Here is a 19,739-nt window from a genome sequence, read left to right on the forward strand (position 1 = left end):
TTTGCACCAGTGGGTTGGTGGAAAAAGTGCTAACCCTGGCCTGCTTGGCCAGACCAAGATCTAGAGAGGATAGTGCAGAGCTGGGGTGAAATACAACAAAACCTAACCACTAATCTGGCCAAGATCTCCCACGTTTAGAATGAGTTATCAGACAGTAATTAGTACTGACGCTTCTTTGGCTAAGTCCTTCTGTCAATAAGGGCCTGTGAGTGTTTTGTGTTAAGAATTTCATTAGTTTGTGAGAAATCAATACTTGTTCCATACCTGAAAATTAAATTAAATTAAGGGTGGGTGTAGACTAGATGACCTCCAAGATCCCTCCCAGCTCTAAATTTGTAAATTTATTCTTATCCTATGTGTACTCCCAGTGTAAATGACTCACATAGTCACTCATTATATTTCTAGGGTAGATATGAAAATTGATGTGGCCGAATTAGCATACCTACCTCAGGGTAAAGTAATCTTTCACAACTACAAGACACTTATATAGTTTTGAGTAAACAAGTAGCTAAGGGATTTGATCTAAGGAAGCACAAAGATGTAATGGGAAGTCCACTGGACAAAGAGACGGTAAACTCCAATTCTAGTCCCTGCCTCTGGGACTTTGCGTCAATTGCTCCTCTCTGGTTCAGTTTCCCCATCTTGGGAATTCCACTAGATGATATCTGAGATTCTTTCCAGCTCTGACAGTTCATGGTTTTATTATTTGCTAATCAAGATCTAAGAAGATCTGAATAGGCTTACTTCAATTTCCATTTTTAAGAGAACTTAAATTTCAAAGCAGTTGTTCTTCATTGAACACTGGAAATTTGTTGGCCTTTTTAAATTTGTTTTCAGATAGGGCGGAGCCAAGATGGCGGAGTAGAAAGATGCATATACACATAGCTCCGAACCCATAACCCATAGAACATCGGTAAAAAGGAACTCACGGCGAATTCTGGAGTAGTAGAGGCCACAGCACAGTGGAGCAAAGGAGATTTCTGTTCCAGAGGGACCTGCAAACCTCTCGCAAAAGGTCTGTTGCGCTGCGGACGTGGAGCCCAGCCCAGCCCTGCCGCGGTCGCAGCACCAAGACGAGCAGATCTGAGTGGGCTTCAGGGAAGGGATCTCCAGCAGCCGTGCGGGTCCCTCCACCCACAAGTGATGGGGGTCAGTGAGAGGGTCATCTTGGCAGGTCGAGAGGGGAGTGGGGTGCCCCCATAACTCAGGCCCCCTCAGGAGGCAGTAGCTGACGCAGTGGCAGACCAGGGCTCCCCAAGCAGGCAGGAGCCTGGATCCATTGTTGAAGGTCTGTGCATAAACCCCCTGAAGGAACTGAGCCTGAGAGGTGGCCCTGCCCTGACCTGAACACCTGAACTTAATCTCACACTGAATAGCAGCCCTGCCCCTGCCGAAGCTCCGAGGCTGGGGAGTAGCATTTGAATCTCAGACCCCAAGTGCTGGCTGGGAGGATCAGGAGGCGAGGTGGGTGTGAGGAGAATATTCAGAGGTCAAGTCACTGGCTGGGAAAATGCCCAGAAAAGGGAAAAGAAATAAGACTATAGAAGGTTATTTCTTGGTGAACAGGCATCTCCTCCCTTCCCTTCTGATGAGGAAGAACAATGCTTACCATCAGGCAAAGACATAGAAGTCAAGGCCTCTGTATCCCAAACATCCAGACTAAATGTTCTGTGGGCTCAGGCCATGGAAGAGCTCAAAAAGGATTTTGAAAATCAACTTAGAAAGGTGGAGGAAAAGCTGGGAAGAGAAATGAGAGCTATGCAGTCAAAGCATGAACAGCAGGTCAGCACCCTGCTAAAGGAGATCCAAAAAAATGCTGAAGAAAATAACACCTTGAAAAACAGGCTAACTCAATTGGCAAAAGAGGTTCAAAAAGCCAATGAGGAGAAGAATGCTTTCAAAAGCAGAATTAGCCAAATGGAAAAGGAGATTCAAAAGCTCACTGAAGAAAATAGTTCTTTCAAAATTAGTATGGCACAGATGGAGGCTAAGGACTTTATGAGAAACCAAGAAATCACAAAACAAAACCAAAAGAATGAAAAAATGGAAGATAATGTGCAATATCTCATTGGAAAAACAAGTGACCTAGAAAATAGATCCAGGAGAGACAATTTAAAAATTATGGGCCTACCTGAAAGCCATGATCAAAAAAAGAGCCTAGACATCATCTTTCATGAAATTATCAAGGAAAACTGCCCTGAGATTCTAGAACCAGAGGGCAAAATAAATATTCAAGGAATCCACAGAACACCGCCTGAAAGAGATCCAAAAAGAGAAACTCCTAGGAACATTGTGGCCAAATTCCAGAGTTCCCAGGTCAAGGAGAAAATATTGCAAGCAGCTAGAAAGAAACAATTCAAGTATTATGGAAATACAATCAGGATAACACAAGATCTAGCAGCTTCTACATTAAGGGATCGAAGGGCATGGAATAGGATATTCCAGAAGTCAAAGGAACTAGGACTAAAACCAAGAATCACCTACCCAGTAAAACTGAGTATAGTACTTCAGGGGAAAAAATGGTCTTTCAATGAAATTGAGGACTTTCAAGCATTCTTGATGAAAAGACCAGAGCTGAAAAGAAAATTTGACTTTCAAACACAAGAATGAAGAGAAGCATGAAAAGGTGAACAGCAAAGAGAAGTCATAAAGGACTTACTAAAGTTGAACTGTTTACATTCCTACATGAAAAGACAATATTTGTAACTCTTGAAACTTTTCAGTATCTGGGTACTGGGTGGGATTACACACGCACACACGCACACACACACACACACACACACACACACATAGAGACAGAGTGCACAGAGTGAATTGAAGAGGATGGGATCATATCTTTAAAAAATGAAATCAAGCAGTGAGAGAGATATATTGGAAGGAGAAAGGGAGAAATGGAATGGGGCAAATTATCTCTCATAAAAGAGGCAAGCAAAAGACTTATTAGTGGAGGGATAAAGAGGGGAGGTGAGAGGAAAACATGAAGTTTACTCTCATCACATCCCACTAAAGGAAGGAATAAAATGCACACTCATTTTGGTAGGAAAACCTATCTTACAATACAGGAAAGTGGGGGATAAGGGAATAAGCAGGGTGGGGGGGATGATGGAAGGGAGGGCATGGGGAGGAGGGAGCAATTTGAGGTCGACACTCATGGGGAGGGACAGGATCAAAAGAGAATAGAAGTAATGGGGGACAGGATACAATGGAGGGAAATATAGTCAGTCTTATACAACACAACTATTATGGAAGTCATTTGCAAAACTACACAGATTTGGCCTATATTGAATTGCTTGCCTTCCAAAGGGAAGGGGTGGGGAGGGAGGGAGGTAAAGAAGTTGGAACTCAAAGTGTTAGGGACAACTGTCGAGTAATGTTCTTGCCACTAGGAAATAAGAAATACAGGTAAAGGGGTATAGAAAGTTATCTGGCCCTACAGGACAAAAGAGACGATGGAGACAAGGGCAGAGAGGGATGATAGAAGAGAGAGCAGATTGGTGATAGGGGCAATTAGAATGCTCGGTGTTTGGGGGGGGAGGGGACAAAAGGGGAGAAAATTTGGAACCCAAAATTTTGTTAAAATGAATGTCAAATAAATAAATTTTAAGAAAAGTCTATTATAAAAAATAAAAATAAAAAAATAAATTTGTTTTCAATTATTTCATTAAATATTTCCCAATTACATGTAAAATACTTTTTGGAATTTTGATTTCCAAATTCTCTCCCTCCTTCTCAGCCTTCCCCCCTTCCTAGAGAAGGCAAGCAATTTCATTTCGGTTATACATGTTGAGGTTGTGCAAACATATTTCCATATTAGTCATGTTTTAAAAGAAAACACAAATAAAATAAAAGAATAAAAAGAAAGTTTTTAAAATATGTATTTAGAATTCATCAGTTCTATCTCCGAAGGTGGATAGCATTTTTCCTCATGTGTCTTTTGGAATTGTCTTGGATCATTATCTTGGTCAGAGAAGTTAAGTCTTTCATAACTGATCATCTTTGTGGTGTCAAATAGAAACAGGGAATTTTTGAAAAGGGGTTTTAGGAAGAAAGATAATGAGTTCACCTTTATACATGTAAATTTTAAGATATCGCTAGAAAATCCAGTTTGAAATGTCCAATAGGCACTTGGTGATACACAACTGAAGGTCTGGGAAAAAGACTAGGGCTGGATAGATAGACATGGGAGTGATCTGCATCAGGTAGTATTTAAACACATGGTAGCTGATGGGTTCCCTGAGAGGGTATAGAGGGAGGAAAGATGACCCAGGACAAAACCTTGTGGAACACCCACAATTTGGTGGTGTAATGTGAATGATAAATCAACAAGGAAGATAGAAAGAGTAGTCTGATGGGTAGGAGATAACAGTGCCATGAAAACTAAGACGGGAGCGAATATTCAAGAAGAGAAGGTACTCTACCTTCAGAGTCAAATTCAGCAACAACAAAAAAAGGTTTAGAAGTATTAGAAATGAGAAAAGAGCATCAAAATTGACAACTAGGAAATGATCCCAAAATATTTGGTTTTTGGTATTTGTCTCTGTTTCAATTTCCTAATGGGAAAAGAGAAACAGAAAGTTGTTCCAGTTTCTTAACTTATATTTCCTGTATTTAATTGTCACATTGACCTTCATTCTTAAAAGCTTCCCTTCCATGGGAACTGTCATTTGTGCTACCAAATCCAAATATATTATGATTTTTTTTGTATGGATGGGAATTGAGTGTTGTAAGACCATAAGCCCTGGGAGTTCAAGGACCATATCTATAACCCCATACTGAACAGCAGACCCAGGGCCCTGTGCAGAGTTGGCTCCAGAGTTTTTTGTTTGTTTGGTTTCTTGCTGACTGAAGTAGTGTAAGAGGATGTATTCCATCTGAGAAAGACCAGGAAAGAAAATGACAGATGTCAGTATCCCAAATAAGCAAAATAGACATAAACAAAAGACTCCAGCTAGTTTCATGGCATTCTGTGGTTATAGACTTTTTTATTCATACTTTAACAAAGACAAAGCAAATCTGTAGCCTGGGCAAGTCTTTTTGGAGAGAGCTGGATCCAGAGAGGCCTCATTTTCTTCATGAAACTTTGTGTGAAACTTTAAATGTTGAATGACTTGTGTCTAAACAAGTGAAAACTCCATTTATAAAGAAGAATTACTTATAACTTCATTTGACTTTCTGCTGATGTGATAAAAATACCCTAGTTTCAGATGCAGTCAGAAGCATTCGTTCTAAAGGCGCTACATATATCTGAGACAAAACAAATAAGGATGGAGTTTTAATGGCTCCTTCTTTACAGAAAAATTTTCCCTTGGGTAAGTTTTAGGTTTAATTGGCCATCAGAAAAAAAGGCTTTCCTGAGATACAAGGGATTGACACTCCATGAACAGAAGATTCTGGAAAGTGGTAGGTTTTTCTTCATTTTTAAGGTTTGTAAGCTAGCCTGCTGTGGGTGTCAGTGAGGAATGGGTTCATTCTTCTCTCCTGTCATATTGTCTAAATCCAAACATTTCTCCCCCAAACTGTGTGACTCTGGTAACTTTTGTGGCAACCCGGCAGGCTGCGATGGAACAAGAGGGCATGACATGAGATGCCAGGGATTTGCTTGTCAGCTCTGCTGTCGATTCAGGTTGGTCCAGTTACTGGGCTACGGAAACCTGTCATTGACTAATCTGCTTGGAATGTCAAGGAAACCTGAGACTGGAGACTTGATGTATGAATCCTCCATCCTAGTAAGTCTCTGCTGAGGTCTGATGAATGCATAAAGAGCTGGCAGATGAGTGCAGTTTTTTGATTAACTGTGCTGGTCTGTGCCCACTCAAGCTTCCATGCGATTGTACATTGTCAGTCAGATGTCTCCTGGGTGCAGAATTCTCATTTAAGCATTTTGTGTTTAAAGGGAATTTTGGAGACCTTTCTCACTATGGGAGCTTAAAATGAAGTTCAAACCCAACATAATTTACAGTGTTATAAAAGCTATGTAATATTTTCTGTCTCTGTAAGGAGCACTGAAACAGAATTACTTTTAATGGTTATAACTTGTATTCAAATTTGCATTAATGTGTGCTTCCTAACAAGATAAAAAACATTTCTTTAGCAAGCACATCCATATGGGGGCTATGTTCATGCACATTTGTGTTCCCAGGTACCTAGTGGCTTCATTTGAGCATCTATAAGTTAACTTCTGTTGTTATAAGGGCAATTTGAATGCATAGGAATCACTTGAACACAGATGTGCTTTCCTCATTCTTCAAAATAATCAGCCCTTAGATTGCAACTGGCTGTGATAAATGCACGGCTTCCTTGGAAATGTAAACTAACATGTGTCTAATTGTTTAGAAGCAAATAGAGATCCCAGCTAATTCCCTGGGAGTTAGAATTCTAGGCGATATCCAAATCAAACATTATATTCTTATAGGCTAGTAATGAGGGATTTAAATGGCTAACATCCTGCATTGCTTTCCAATAGAATGGCCACATTGCTTCAAACACTGTTTCAGCATGGTATGACATGTTGTGGTGTTGAATGACATGGTGTAGTGTAGTGTAGTCAGAGCCATTCCACGTGGTGATGGCCAAGTCTGCATTAGCCCATTCAATGAGATTTGCAAAATACAGTGTAGTATTCAACAATCCTTCAATTCATGAAGCTCTGCTAAACAGATTAAAATTAACATTCAAAGAGTCATTTCCTCTGGAAAGACATACTAAAGTCATATCAAAACACACTGCAGAAAAGAACAAAGAAAAGTACAGGTACTATATTCTTCAACTGTCTCCGGTGTGCATCCTTCCACATGAAGGAGGCTGGCATTGACCTTTAAACCCTCTCTTGATCCAGGATAAGTGAGCACATTTAACATCCTCTTCATAACTTGCCTCGCAGCCAAGCTGTGAGACTCGGCTTGGCTACAGATGTCATGTGTGACACTGTGAATGATTTCTCCAGCATCACCTATGTGCAACACTTGAAATCAAAGTAGCAGAATGAGACTTCCAGCAACAAGGCCCTGGAACGCAGCCAGTTTCCCAGACCTACAAATGGAGGTATTTGCTACAAAACCCTTCCAAAAAGCTGCATGAATGACTAGCACAGAAAAGCAACTAGGCACCCAAAATAAGGTTGCACAACAGAATCCCCTGGGTCCCAAGGGTGCCTGCTTGCTTTTCTGTGCTCTTCCTCCACGTAGCCCCAGACTTTTGGAGGGATTTTATAGCAAGTATTACTATTTATAGGTGATTTCCACTTAGCGTGAGGAAACACAACTTCTAGGAATGGCCCTGCAGTTAGAGTTCAGTAAAATATTTAACAGTCAGGAACATAACATGCTGGGAGTACCTACAGGGCAGTTCAGTTCGAGGAAAGGGACTGCTAGGCAAAAGACAGTACTTTACAAGAGATGGTCAAATTGTGAAATTGACAAGATTAATACTAATTCCTCCTGATCTCCTTTGGTACTTCTTCCTTCATTGCAAAATAAAAACAAAAGTTGGGGGGGTCCTTTGATGGGAGGATACAAGAATGCGGTTAAATATTATTATATCACATGAAATGACAGATAAGAGAAACTCAGGGACACTTGTATGAACTGACATAAAGTGAAGAAAGTAGATCCAAGAGAACAATATGTAAGTGACTATAATAATTTGAGTTTAGCCTCCGCTTGGGTATAGTGATAAACGGGAGCTATAGAGCATTGGGGTTGGAATCAGGAAGACTCATCTTCACAAATTCAAATTCAGCCTCAGATCCTTCCAAGCTGTGTGACACTGGGCAAGGTACTTGACCCTGTTTGCCTCAGTTCCTTACCTCTAAAATGAACTCAAGAAGGAAATGGCAAACCACTCTGGTATCTTTACCAAGAAAACCCCAAATGGGGTCACAAAAAGTTGTACATCACTGAAAAACATCTCCCTGGCTGTGTGTGATAGAGGGGCCACCTCCCCCACATCCCTACTTTCAGAACTGGGGCAGATATCCTCTGATTCTTCTTTGTCAGTCATGAGGATTTGTAATTGGCTGCTGAGCGGGAACTATTAGGGATATTCTAAAGGGGCAATCCCTTTAATAGGACAATTAATAATAGATCGGTTAGGACCTCCTCTTCTACCTACTGACCTGGAGACCTCTGGAAGGTCAGGAAGAAGGTGTCCTTTCCCTCATCAGATTCAGTGGCCATGAGTGCATGGCTTCCAAGGCAAGACTGTAACTGGGATGTGGTCACCTCCTGTTTGCGTCTTTTTGCCTTTGTTACAGAACCTTGTGAGATTTCAATATCTAGTTGATCTCTTCTCCCCACCCACCCTACTAGCTGCCCCTTCCTCTTGAGTAGAGGGCATTGGTCACCAGACCAAATGCTACTGAAACAGTGGCAGAATCAGACCAATAAAAAAAAATCAATAAAACATAAAAATAAATTCTCTGGATACCAAGTCCCGTTATGCTGTCTAACTTTGCTTCATAGATAATGAGGAAGGCCACATAATATATAATCAAAGAACAAAAAAAATCACATCTTTGAGGTCATCTAATCGAATTAATTCATGAGGTGTGAATTCTATTCAAATTGCATCTCATACGTATTATATATGTATACACACATACATGTATCTATCTAATCTCTCTCCCTATCTATCTATCTATCTATCTATCTATCTATCTATCTATCTATCTATCTATCTGTCTGTCTATCTATATATCCCCTTCTCTCCCCTCACACAACAACCACTCTAGTTCATACCTCCTTCATTTGTTGTCTGCACTATTGCAGACAAGAAGTCTAGTCTCCTAAAGTGTCTCTCCACTCTAACTCAAGCAAAACATGGATGCCAAAGTGATTTTTCTAAAATACAGGTCTGGCTATGTCACCCTCTACTCAGTAAACTCCATTGGCATCCTATTTCCTCCAGAATCCAAAGAAATTCCTCTTTGGGGGATTTAAAGCTCATTGTCCTCTTCCTATCTTCTAAAAAGCTTTACTCACATCTACACGCTACTTTCTAGCCATACTGGCTTCTTTACTGTTCCTTACACATCTGGGGCTCCATATCCTTATCTCTCTGTCTTTTCAGAGTCCTGCATGCTTAAGATGCTCTTACTTTTTCTCTCCACCTTCTAGAATCACTGGCTTCCTTCATACATAGCCAATACCTTCCCCTTTAAAGGGCAGCTAGGTAGTGCAGTGGATAGAGCATCAGTGCAGCAGGAGGACCTGAGTTAAAATCTCACCTCAGACACTTGACACTCACTAGCTGTATGACCCTGGCCAAGTTACTTAACCCCAATTGCCTCATCCTGGGTCATCTCCAGTCATCCTGATGAATATCTGGTCACTGGATCCAGACAGCTCTGGCGGAGAAGTGAGGCTGGTGACCTGCACAGCCCTCCCTCACTCAAAACAAAGTTAAGTGCAAGTCATGTCATTATTTCTCTGATGGCAGGGTCTTCTTCGGCAATGAAAGACGAACATGCATACATACCTTCCCCTTTAAGGTAATCTTCTGATTATTCTGTATAGATCTTCTATATATCCATTCACATACACATTGTTTTCCCCCATTAGAAGGTAAGCAACTTGAGGACAGAGGCCACGTTTTCACTTATCCTCAGTTCTTAGCACAGTGCCTGACACATAGTAAATGCTCAATACGTGTTTGTTGATTGATCCATTATTTGATTGATTGACCAAGGGTAAACCAATCTCTGCTTGAAGATTTCCAGTGACAAGTAACTCAGTATTTTCCAAAGCAGTAATTCAATTTTATTTTAACCATTCTAATTGTTAGTGAGTTCCTCTTTATATCAAGAGGAAATCAGCTTACCTATAACTTTTACCCATGCTCATTAATATCAAAGTAAAAGACTCACTATGGAAATATTTGCTGGCAAAGTACAGGCCTAATATGAGTTATCCTAAAGTTTGGTTAAGTCTTGTAAGCTATTCATCATTTTTTTTATACCTGTGGGATGCCAATATTAAATAGTATTTTCAGAAAGGTATAAAATGTTTTTTCTTCTGTTTTTAGTGTCTATAGTACTTTGGCACTTTTCAATACTTTTCATTCTCTTTTTTCATTCTAAATTTAACAAAAATCAAATAAAATGAATCATTTTTTATACAAAGACAAGAGATTTTGCATTCCCTTTCTGTCATTTACTACATATATTGCCTTGGACAAATTTCTTAACCTCTCTGGGTCTCAGTTTTCCTCATAAAATTAGGAAGATATACTATGAGTCTTAGCATCCCTTTCTGGACTAAATCTGTGATGAGATTCAATGATGTTCTTTTCTCACTTTTCATTCTGTAGAATGAGCCAGCACATCAATGTACAGAATTGATTACGTGTCCTCAGTGGGCTACAAATTGTCTACCACATTTTCAAAGCTGATGATATTTGAGACTCCTAATATAATGGCTTCTAAGTGGACATGAACACTACTTTGGGCTGATTCAGTTCACTAGTTCTACTTTGGCTCCTTCTGGTTTTGGCTAGATGATAGTTTTGCTTGCCTATCTCTCCTTCTGTCTGTCTTAACAAAGGAGCCATGAGTTTGAGTTCAGATAATTAAGTCCCACAGCTTTGTTTTGGTCCCTTTGAGTAACTCCTCTATCCTCATTTAATCTGGCTGTGATCCTCATTCATTTTCCTTCTTTTTCATTTCAAAGGACTGAAACTTGGCAGTTCCAGCACATGAAACATTGAGCTGCAACAAAAATGAAACATTCTCTTGAATTTAGGGCAAGCTATTTGTAAAAGCAGTGCCTAAGAGCTAATTCTAATGTGGTTTGTCTAATCAAACTGCGGCAATTAAAACATTCAATTATGTCGTTATTTTGATTCACATCTCACTAGATCTTGTCTCAGAGCCGGATCTAAAAAAATCTGATTTTCATTCAGGAAATTGTCTAGAAACTTTGCGAAGCTATCAATGGTTTTCATTTTGATCTAGACAGTTAATCTTTCTTCTGTAGGCAATTTTGATGAGCCTGTGAACTGAATTTTTCCCCCTTTCATTCTGTTCTTTCACCTGAATAAAGCAAGAATTTGTCTTTTTAAAAAAATTCCTATTTTTATGTTGTTGATTGTGTGTGTGTGTGTGTGTGTGCCAGTGCTCTCCTAAAATGAAAGGTCCAAGTTCACTTTGCTCTTAGATGCCATCCAGATATGGCTACTCTACTTACCCTGTTTCACCCCTGGGTTCTCCAATGTCAACTTCTCCTTGGGAACATGCTGCTTAAAAATTTGACAAAGGGAAGTTTCATCAAAAGAAAATAAAACAGAACCCACTACAGTTTTTGGAAAATGAAGACAAACTCCAATTAAAAACCCTCCACATACACTTTCAGTCTATACTGTCTTGGGCAGGTGGATGCTCAGCAGCCATATACCCTTTCAGGATAGTACAGATTCTAGTGGGTAGCATCTGGCACGACTCCCTGGCGAGGCTCCTGCTGCAGATTTCCACAGTGCTCCCCTGGATGATGTTGGAGTTCTCATCAGTCAATGCTAGGTATTGTTCTTCAGTCTCATTTATTAAGTATTATCTTTATAAAAAGATGTCTCACACTCTTTTCTTATCACATTATTGTCACTTATCAATGAATCCCTCCTCTACCAAGAAAATTCTTGTTACAAAGAAGTGTAATTAATCAAAATAAATCAACAAGCTGTCTGTGTCTGACAACGTATGCCTCATAACACAGGTACAATCCAACACCTTTCTGCTGAGAGTTGGGAGGCATACACTGCCAACTCTATTGGTCACAGTTCTGGAGGCTTTCTATATTGTTTTCCCTTACATTTAGGTGTTACAAGACATATTTGTTGCCATCGTAGGTTATGTGTGTTCATATCGGTTTGTCTAGATGTGATTCCCAAGGAGATATGATTAGATCCCTAGAGAATCCTCTGCCTTTCTTCAAGGGAAACTGATTCTGGCTTTGTGGGGAAAGAAAGGGCAAATGACTGGGGCCATGAGGCCAGCCCTTTTTGATTCCCTCAGACTAGAATAGTATCTCTCTGACCAACTTAAATGTTAGTCTAGGGTAAATAATTTTGGGGTTAAATCCATTCTCCTGAGCACTATCTCCTAATGGAGAAGGAATGTCCCAAGCTACATCCAAAAGTTTGACTCCCTTCCCATCAAATGCCAGTTGCACAAAGACCACCAAACATTCACGAGAGTGAATAGAAAATACACTCACTTACCCAAGGCTACAGCACACAGAAATCAGGGAAGTTATATGGATTACAATATACAGACAATATACAGAATGAATGAGCATCGCCAAATCCAGTCTAGGTAGCAAGAATTCCTTGACTATGTCCAAGACAGTCCCTGTCATGTCTCCAACACCAGGTTCAAGCCTAATAACTATAGATCTCATTGTCCTTTTTCCTCTCAGAGGGGTGACAGAGGAACACACCCCATCTGAATGAGTCCTCCACTTATTCATGTATAGACAAAGCATCCTAGTACCACCCAAATTATCTTGCAAACCCCAAAGACTCTCTCTATAGTAAGTGAGTGAGAATAATTAAATCATTCTAAGATTTTTTTTGAATTATCTGGGATAGAACAAGACCATAGTGATTGTTCCAATCTTTCCTTCTCCCTTTACCCCTACCCAATCCCTCCTTTACAAAGTTTTCAGATTAATATTTCTAAAGCACACTCTTGATCATTTCTTCCAACTGCTCAAGAAGCTTCCATGGTTCCCTACTGGTTCTAAGGTAAAATATAGACTTTTGCTGGCATTTAAGGTCTCTCATAATTTGGCTTCAACCAATATTTCTAGGCTGATTTTATATTACTTACTCCCACACACTATCTATTCAAGCCAAACTGTCACTTTGCTATTCCAAGAACTCAATATTCCATCTTCTGTATCCATGACTTTGCACCTGTGCACAAGCTGCCCTGGATGCTTAGAATATTCTCCTTCCTCATCTCTTAGAATACAAGCTTCCTTCGGGTCTCAGGTGCCACCGCCCAGAAGAGGATTCTCCCGGACTCCCCCATCCTCTGCCATCCCCAAATTAATCCAATTAAATTCATTCAGGGAGTATTTCTGGTGCACCTGCCATGTGACAGACACAATCTCTTGCATTAGAATGCAAAAGTAAAACCAAAATATTCTACTTCAAGTAGCTTGGGGAAAAACACAATAAAAATGTCATAAATAAAAATATACACATTTCCAAGGGAAGGATATTAAGCTATAGAAAGTGGAGGGGCAGCCACGTGGTGCAGTGGATAGAGCACCAGGGCAGAGTCAGGAGGACCTGAGTTCAAATCTCACCTCAGACACTTGACACTCACTAGCTGTGTGTCCTTGGACAAGTCACTTAACCCCAACTGCCTCATCCTGGGTCATCTCCAGTCATCCTGATGAATATCTAGTCACTGGATTCAGATGGCCCTGGAGAAGTGAGGCTGGTGACCTGCACAGCCCTCCCTCACTCAAAACAAAGTTAAGTGCAAGTCATGTCATCATGTCTCTGATGGTATGGTCTTCTTCAGCAAGGAAGGATGAACATATGTAAGCTCCTTGAGGACAGGCACTGTCTTTCTTTTTTGTACTTGTATTCCTAACATTTAGCACGGTGCATGGCACATAGTAGGCCCTTAATAAATGCTTATTGACTATATGACAATATACTTAATATCAATTCAGGGCAACCATAAGAAATGACACCATCTATAAACCCAGATTAGATGAAATAAGAGTGGAACATGAAGAATTATTTGAATCTTAAGGAAAATCTGAAGTTATTTAATACCCTCACTTAGCATCAACTCCAAAAATTCTAAATAATAATGTTATAGATGACAAAAAAAACATGCTGATGTTGTCATTGTTCAGTGTGTCCTACTCTCCATGACCTCATTTTTGGGTTTTCTTGGCAAAGATATTGGAGTGGTTTGTTATTTCCTTCTCCAGCTCATTTTACAGAAGTGGAAACTGAGGGTCATGGGGTTACATGATTTACCTGGGCACATCAAGCTAGTAAGTATTTGAAGCTAGATTAGAACTCAGGTCTATGCTGACTCCAAGCCCAGTACTCTATACACTGTGTGTGCCCCACCATGCTGATGACTTCTGGCCAATATGGCTACCTGAATATGAAACAGACTGCTTAGCACCTACATACCTACTCCAACAAAATCCTGAAGTTTACACTTCCTGAGGAATATCTGGTCACTGGATTCAGATGGCTCTGGAGGAGAAGTGAGGCTGGTGACCTGCACATCCCTCCTTAACTCAAAACAAAATCAAGTGCAAGTCATGTCATCATTACTCTGATGGCATAGTCTTCTTTGGCAACAAAGGATGAATGCAATCACGTGGGTAGATGCAGCTGGCTGAATGCTAGCTGGGTACTTCACTTCCTCCTCCCCTGTCTGCCTTCTCTCCCCTTCCTTCTCCTCTCCAAAGGAAGATAAATTTGGATGGCCAAAAGTTGACCAGTTGACTTGGGTTTTACTGCCTCCTCTCCGCCCCTCCCCTCCCCTCTCCTCTTCTCCCCTCCCCTCACCTCCCCTCTCCTCTCCCCTTTCCTGTCCCAAAACCTTAAACCTACCACACTCTGAAGCTGGTATACCAATGGGCCCCTGCCAAGGGCTCCTGGACCCCCCTACCTTTACAGTGATTATCAATAGTAACTGTTGCTGTTTCCCACCTAGCCTGACATCTTTCTTTTTCTTGACCTCATTAAAGGGGCCATGCCATGGTTACTTCTTAAACAATGAATGGGAATTACCTCACCCTAAGTGAGTACCTGCAAAGACTTTGGTCTGAAGGGCCCAAGCTCTCCCAGTGCCATCTTTAGTCATCCTGAGGAATATCAAGTCACTGGATTCAAATGGCTCTGGAGGAGGAGTGAGGCTGGTGACCTGCACAGCCCTCCCTCACTCTAAACAAAGTCAAGTGCAAGTCACGTTATCATTACTCTGATGGCATGGTCTTCTTTGGCAACAAAGGATGAACACAATGACGATGAAGTTTGCACTAGGCTGAATAATGGTGAAGAAATCCAGTGAAATACTACAGTGATATCTTCCACCCAAGACCTGTACAAAATGTCAGCCAGCAATGCATGAGCAAGGGTAAAGAGGGGGCTCTGTCAAAGCCTCTGTGTCTAGAGGCATCAAGAGCCAGAGGGGCCCCTGAAAATACCTGAGGGTAGCCAGAAAACTCTAGGATAGGAACCTTAGAAATTTAGAAAGTAGCAGGGGCAGTGACCAGCAAGTTTCCACAGCACTCAAGCCAAGACAGCCCAGGACCTCTCTGAGGACCAGCTCTGAGTTCCCAAACACTATCCTGAGATGTCAAAAAGGGCCCAGAAAATTCAGCGCTTTGAACTTCAAAGATTCAGGGGAACCTAACCTAAGGTGAACCCAGGGGATTCAGGCAGGGCAAGACCTAATAGGACTGACCACCCCACCTAAAAGTGTGACAAAGGGCAAGGTCTTATCCTGACAGAAAGCCCCAGTTCAGAAATCATAGTAGGAGAAATGAATAAATCAAAGAAAATTTTGACAACTATCAAAAATGATTTTAAATTTAATTCCCAGTGTATAGAATGTCAGGCCTGGAATCAGGAGGACTTATTTTTGTGAGTTCAAATTCAGTCTCAGACATTTACTAGCTGTGTGACCCTGGGCAAGTCACTCAATCTTGTTGGCCTATAAAATGAGTTGGAGAAGGAAATGCCAAACCCCTCTAGGATCTTTGCCAAGAAAATCCCAAATGGGGTCACAAAGAGTCAGACACAACTGCAAAACAACTGAACAAAACAAAACTTTCTTAAGTAGAGACCCAAGGAGGAAAAATGGGAAATTTTAAAAGGACTACATGAATACCTTAATATATAAATGAAGCAAGAAATAAAAAAATAAAACTCAACAAAATAATTGGAAGGAAAAAAAGTAACTAAAAAAAGAAAATAGTTAACCTTACCAAAGAAATGAAATCTCTGAAAATTAGAATAGACCAAGCAGAAATCAATGACCGCATGTTAGAAAAATAAATATTTGAGCAAGATAAGGGATAGCATGTAGGAGAAAATACTCAAAAGTAAAACAAATTTCCTGATGCTGAAAGAAGTTAATAGTGGTGGGGGTGGGAACTGAATAGATAGGAGGGTAGTTTAGAAATAATGATGTCCAAAAAACGAGGGCCATTGTCCCTTTTTTTATCTGCACAAAAGAAAACAATGGAATTCAGAGGGAAGCTCAGGTAAACAGAACAGTTTTGAAAATAATGTGTAGAATTTATTATGTATTTCTTCTAAATAGTATAAAAGGTATGAAATGGACCTTCACAGCTTTATATAGAATCTTCTTTCTATGTTCTTCTGTGCATATGGAAATACTCATTTTTTTAGCATTTTGAAAAGCTTATTTTGAGTTTTATGCGTGAACCATTGGCTATAACTATCATGAACAACTGTATTTTTTCACAGTACTTAGTAAAATACATAAGTGTATATGTATTTATCATATGTATATAATATATATGTATACTAACACATAGACAGCTAGATGGCTCAGTGGATAGAGTGCTGGGTCTGGAATCAGGAAGACTTGAGTCTAAATCCAGTCTCAGACATGCACTAGTTGTTTGACCCTGGATAAGTTCTAAACCCTGGCTATATACATGTATATGTACACATGTATACACATGTGTGTATGTATGTTTAGCTAGTCCAATGTTTGGGAGGTTCTGAAGAAAATAGTGGAGAGAAAAGGTATTAGACTGACTACCAAACTGAAGGTCTATAGAGTTGTTGTATGCTGACCTCATTGTTGTATGCCTGTGAAACATGGACAGTCTACCAGTGCCATGCCAGGAAACTGAATCACTTCCATCTGAAATGTGTTTGGAAGATTCTGAAGATCACCTGGAAGCATATGGTACCAGATACTGAAGTCCTTGCTCGAGCTGAACTGCCAAGCATTCAAACTATGCTTCAGAGAGCTGAACTCTGATGGGCTGGCCATGTTGTTCAAATGCAAAATGTGCGCTTGCCAATGGAGAACTTGCATGGGGCAGGCAATCACATGGTGGTCAGAAGAGGTGATACAAGGACACTCTCAAGGTCTCTCTCAAGAACTTTGGATTTGACTGTGTGACATGGGAGACATTGACACAGGACTGCTCAGCATGGCATGCCCACATCAGAAAGGATGCTGTGCTCTATGAGCAAAGCAGAATTGAAACAGCTCAAAGGAAACATAGGATGCACAAATTTAGAGTATCCACCACAAATATTCACATGGATTATCTGTGCCCGATCTGTGGTAAAGCATTCCAAGCTTGTATTGGTCTGATCAGCCACAGTCAGACACATTGAAACTTCACTTTATCATGGTGATGTCATTTTGGTCCTATTCAAGAACAAAGGACAACAACTAATCAACCAACCAACATATGCATTAACATAAACCTTCTGGATCTGCACACAACAGCATACTCTACATCCATCGCCACAATAAAGATTCTACAAAGAAAGCTGGCGGCTTCCAGGAATACCCCAATGACAGATATCAAACACCATTATGGCAGAAGTGTCATAAGAACGCTACTGAAGACATATAAAAAGGCATTAGAAGACTGAACCATCATCAAGACAGCACTCACAATAAAAAACATGGATATCATATCTCCCAATTGAAAGTACCAAAAAAATAACATGCAGAATATAATAGAGAAAACAGAAGTATAACAAATTCCAGACACCCTTAATCAAAAATTGACAGCAAAGGCCAAAAGGTTAAGAGGATACAAAGCAACACAAAAACAAAATAAATAATTCAACATCAAACAATACCTTTACTTAGATATAAAAAAATCAAGAGAATCCCTAAAGATATGCACCATACAAATCATTCACTTGCATGACACTCATATACACATATACAAATGTAAAAATGATTACAAGAAAATGATGTGTCAGCTGAGGATCAAGAGTGATGTGTAAAAAGATTGTTCCAGAGAGTATAAAGAACAACTCATTATTGATGTGGAAAATATTGAATAAGCTACCTGAAAGTATTATAACATTTATACTACCCTTATTGATTACTGAAAAGCTTTTAATTCTGTTATGTGCTTATGATTTATTCATGTATTGTTAACATAAAATAGAGTGAAATACAGTAAGAATGCTAGAGCACTTGATGTCTACATGGGAAAACCATTGTCTGCTAAAGATACACCATCAGCACAATAATAGCAAACACAATTTAAATAAAAAATGGCAATTTCAGAGAGTCAGTTTAAACCCATTACGGTTCTCCTAGACCTAAGTTAAGCAAAGAATAGGAGGACCTGAGCATGACTCCTGAATTAAAAAGAGAATTGCACAAAAACATTGTGTAAATCACTTGATACAAGTGAATGACATCAAATTATATGGCTCTGCTGAAAAATATATTAAACAGTTTCTTCATTTCACTGTCCTTTGAAATTGATAAGTAAAATTCTAAAAGTATGCTAAGGAAAAACAGAGACTGAAGCTTTTAATTCTGAATATACAAGTCAGATAGAACGAGTGGTTATATGCAGCATTTAGAAATGCCTTGGTCTTCTCCAGGCAAGATAAATCGAGCATAAAATTAGCAAAGAGAAAGCTATGACTGTGTATGTCAAAATACTGGCATCTTAAACCAAAAGCTTATTGAAAAGAATGCATTGAGATCAAATAATGCCTTTGTAATGGTAGCCTAATGAATACTTCTAAAAATGTAATATGGATAATATTATATTTTAAAGTATCCCCCAAACCACAACCTGTGTAACAGTAATGAAACTCTGGACCCATCACCTTAAGGTAGCTATAGAAAAAGTAAAAGGAGGAAGAGGACTTACTAATGTTTTCAAATCATATGATAAATAGGGTAATTACTTAAAGAAATATTTCTGGTACCAAAAAACACTACTTACATAGTCACAGAACAATAGTAAAGGCTGACTCTAGGAACATGCCACTGGACTTTTGTCAAATATGACCAATATTAGTTTCCCTCTGGATAGTATATTTGAAACAGTTAAGATCCAAGAGTTGAATTAAAAGGTCTTCCATGAGTGGAATGTTCATGAATTCAGCCAACACTATGTTGACAATGAGAGAAATGATTATTAATAACCAATAATTTGGGGGAGATGCAGAGTTCTTCCCTTCTTCCCAACTACTGATTTTAAAAATTCAATCTCTTGAAGGACATTGCTGATAATAAGATTGGACTAGGACCCCACCCTGATGCCACAGCTATTGGGATGAGACAGCTCAGACTGGGTGGGGGTTGGGGGGGGAGGGGACATAAATCTTTGAATAGATAGCTCAAGACTGGGGGTGGTCTGGTATAGAGGGATGTCACTCTCAGCCCCTCATCCTAATATAGCCCACCTTCCATTGTGTTAACCAATTAGAACTCATTGCTGTTTGATGGACCACTTCTTGTCTAAAGGCATAAAAACCTAAAGAGGTAGCCATACCTCTTTTTGAAGAATTAGAGGAGCCATTTTGTCAATCTCTTGCTGGCCATGATTGCCAAAATTGATTATAATTTACACAAAATGTTATCTTTCTAAATTATTTTAATTGCCACAACAAAAAAAGCCACAAACAGATGGCTGAGTCATGTGGATTTGTTTATAGAAACAGAAAGATTTGTTTTACTATGTCATTGCTGCCAGAAAGGTTACCTTAAGGAATTCAGACTTATTGATTAA

The 19,739-nt window shown here is 39.7% G+C and overlaps 1 long non-coding RNA gene across 1 annotated transcript in view; it reads right to left on the reverse strand.

Annotated features, from left to right (window-relative positions):
* The window catches only part of LOC140505351 (uncharacterized), a 57,638-nt gene that overhangs the window by 30,821 nt on the left and 7,078 nt on the right, over nucleotides 1-19,739 (reverse strand). The window lies entirely within an intron of this gene.

Source organism: Notamacropus eugenii, chromosome 5 (assembly GCF_028372415.1).
Source record: "Notamacropus eugenii isolate mMacEug1 chromosome 5, mMacEug1.pri_v2, whole genome shotgun sequence".
NCBI classification, from domain to species: Eukaryota; Metazoa; Chordata; class Mammalia; order Diprotodontia; family Macropodidae; genus Notamacropus; species Notamacropus eugenii.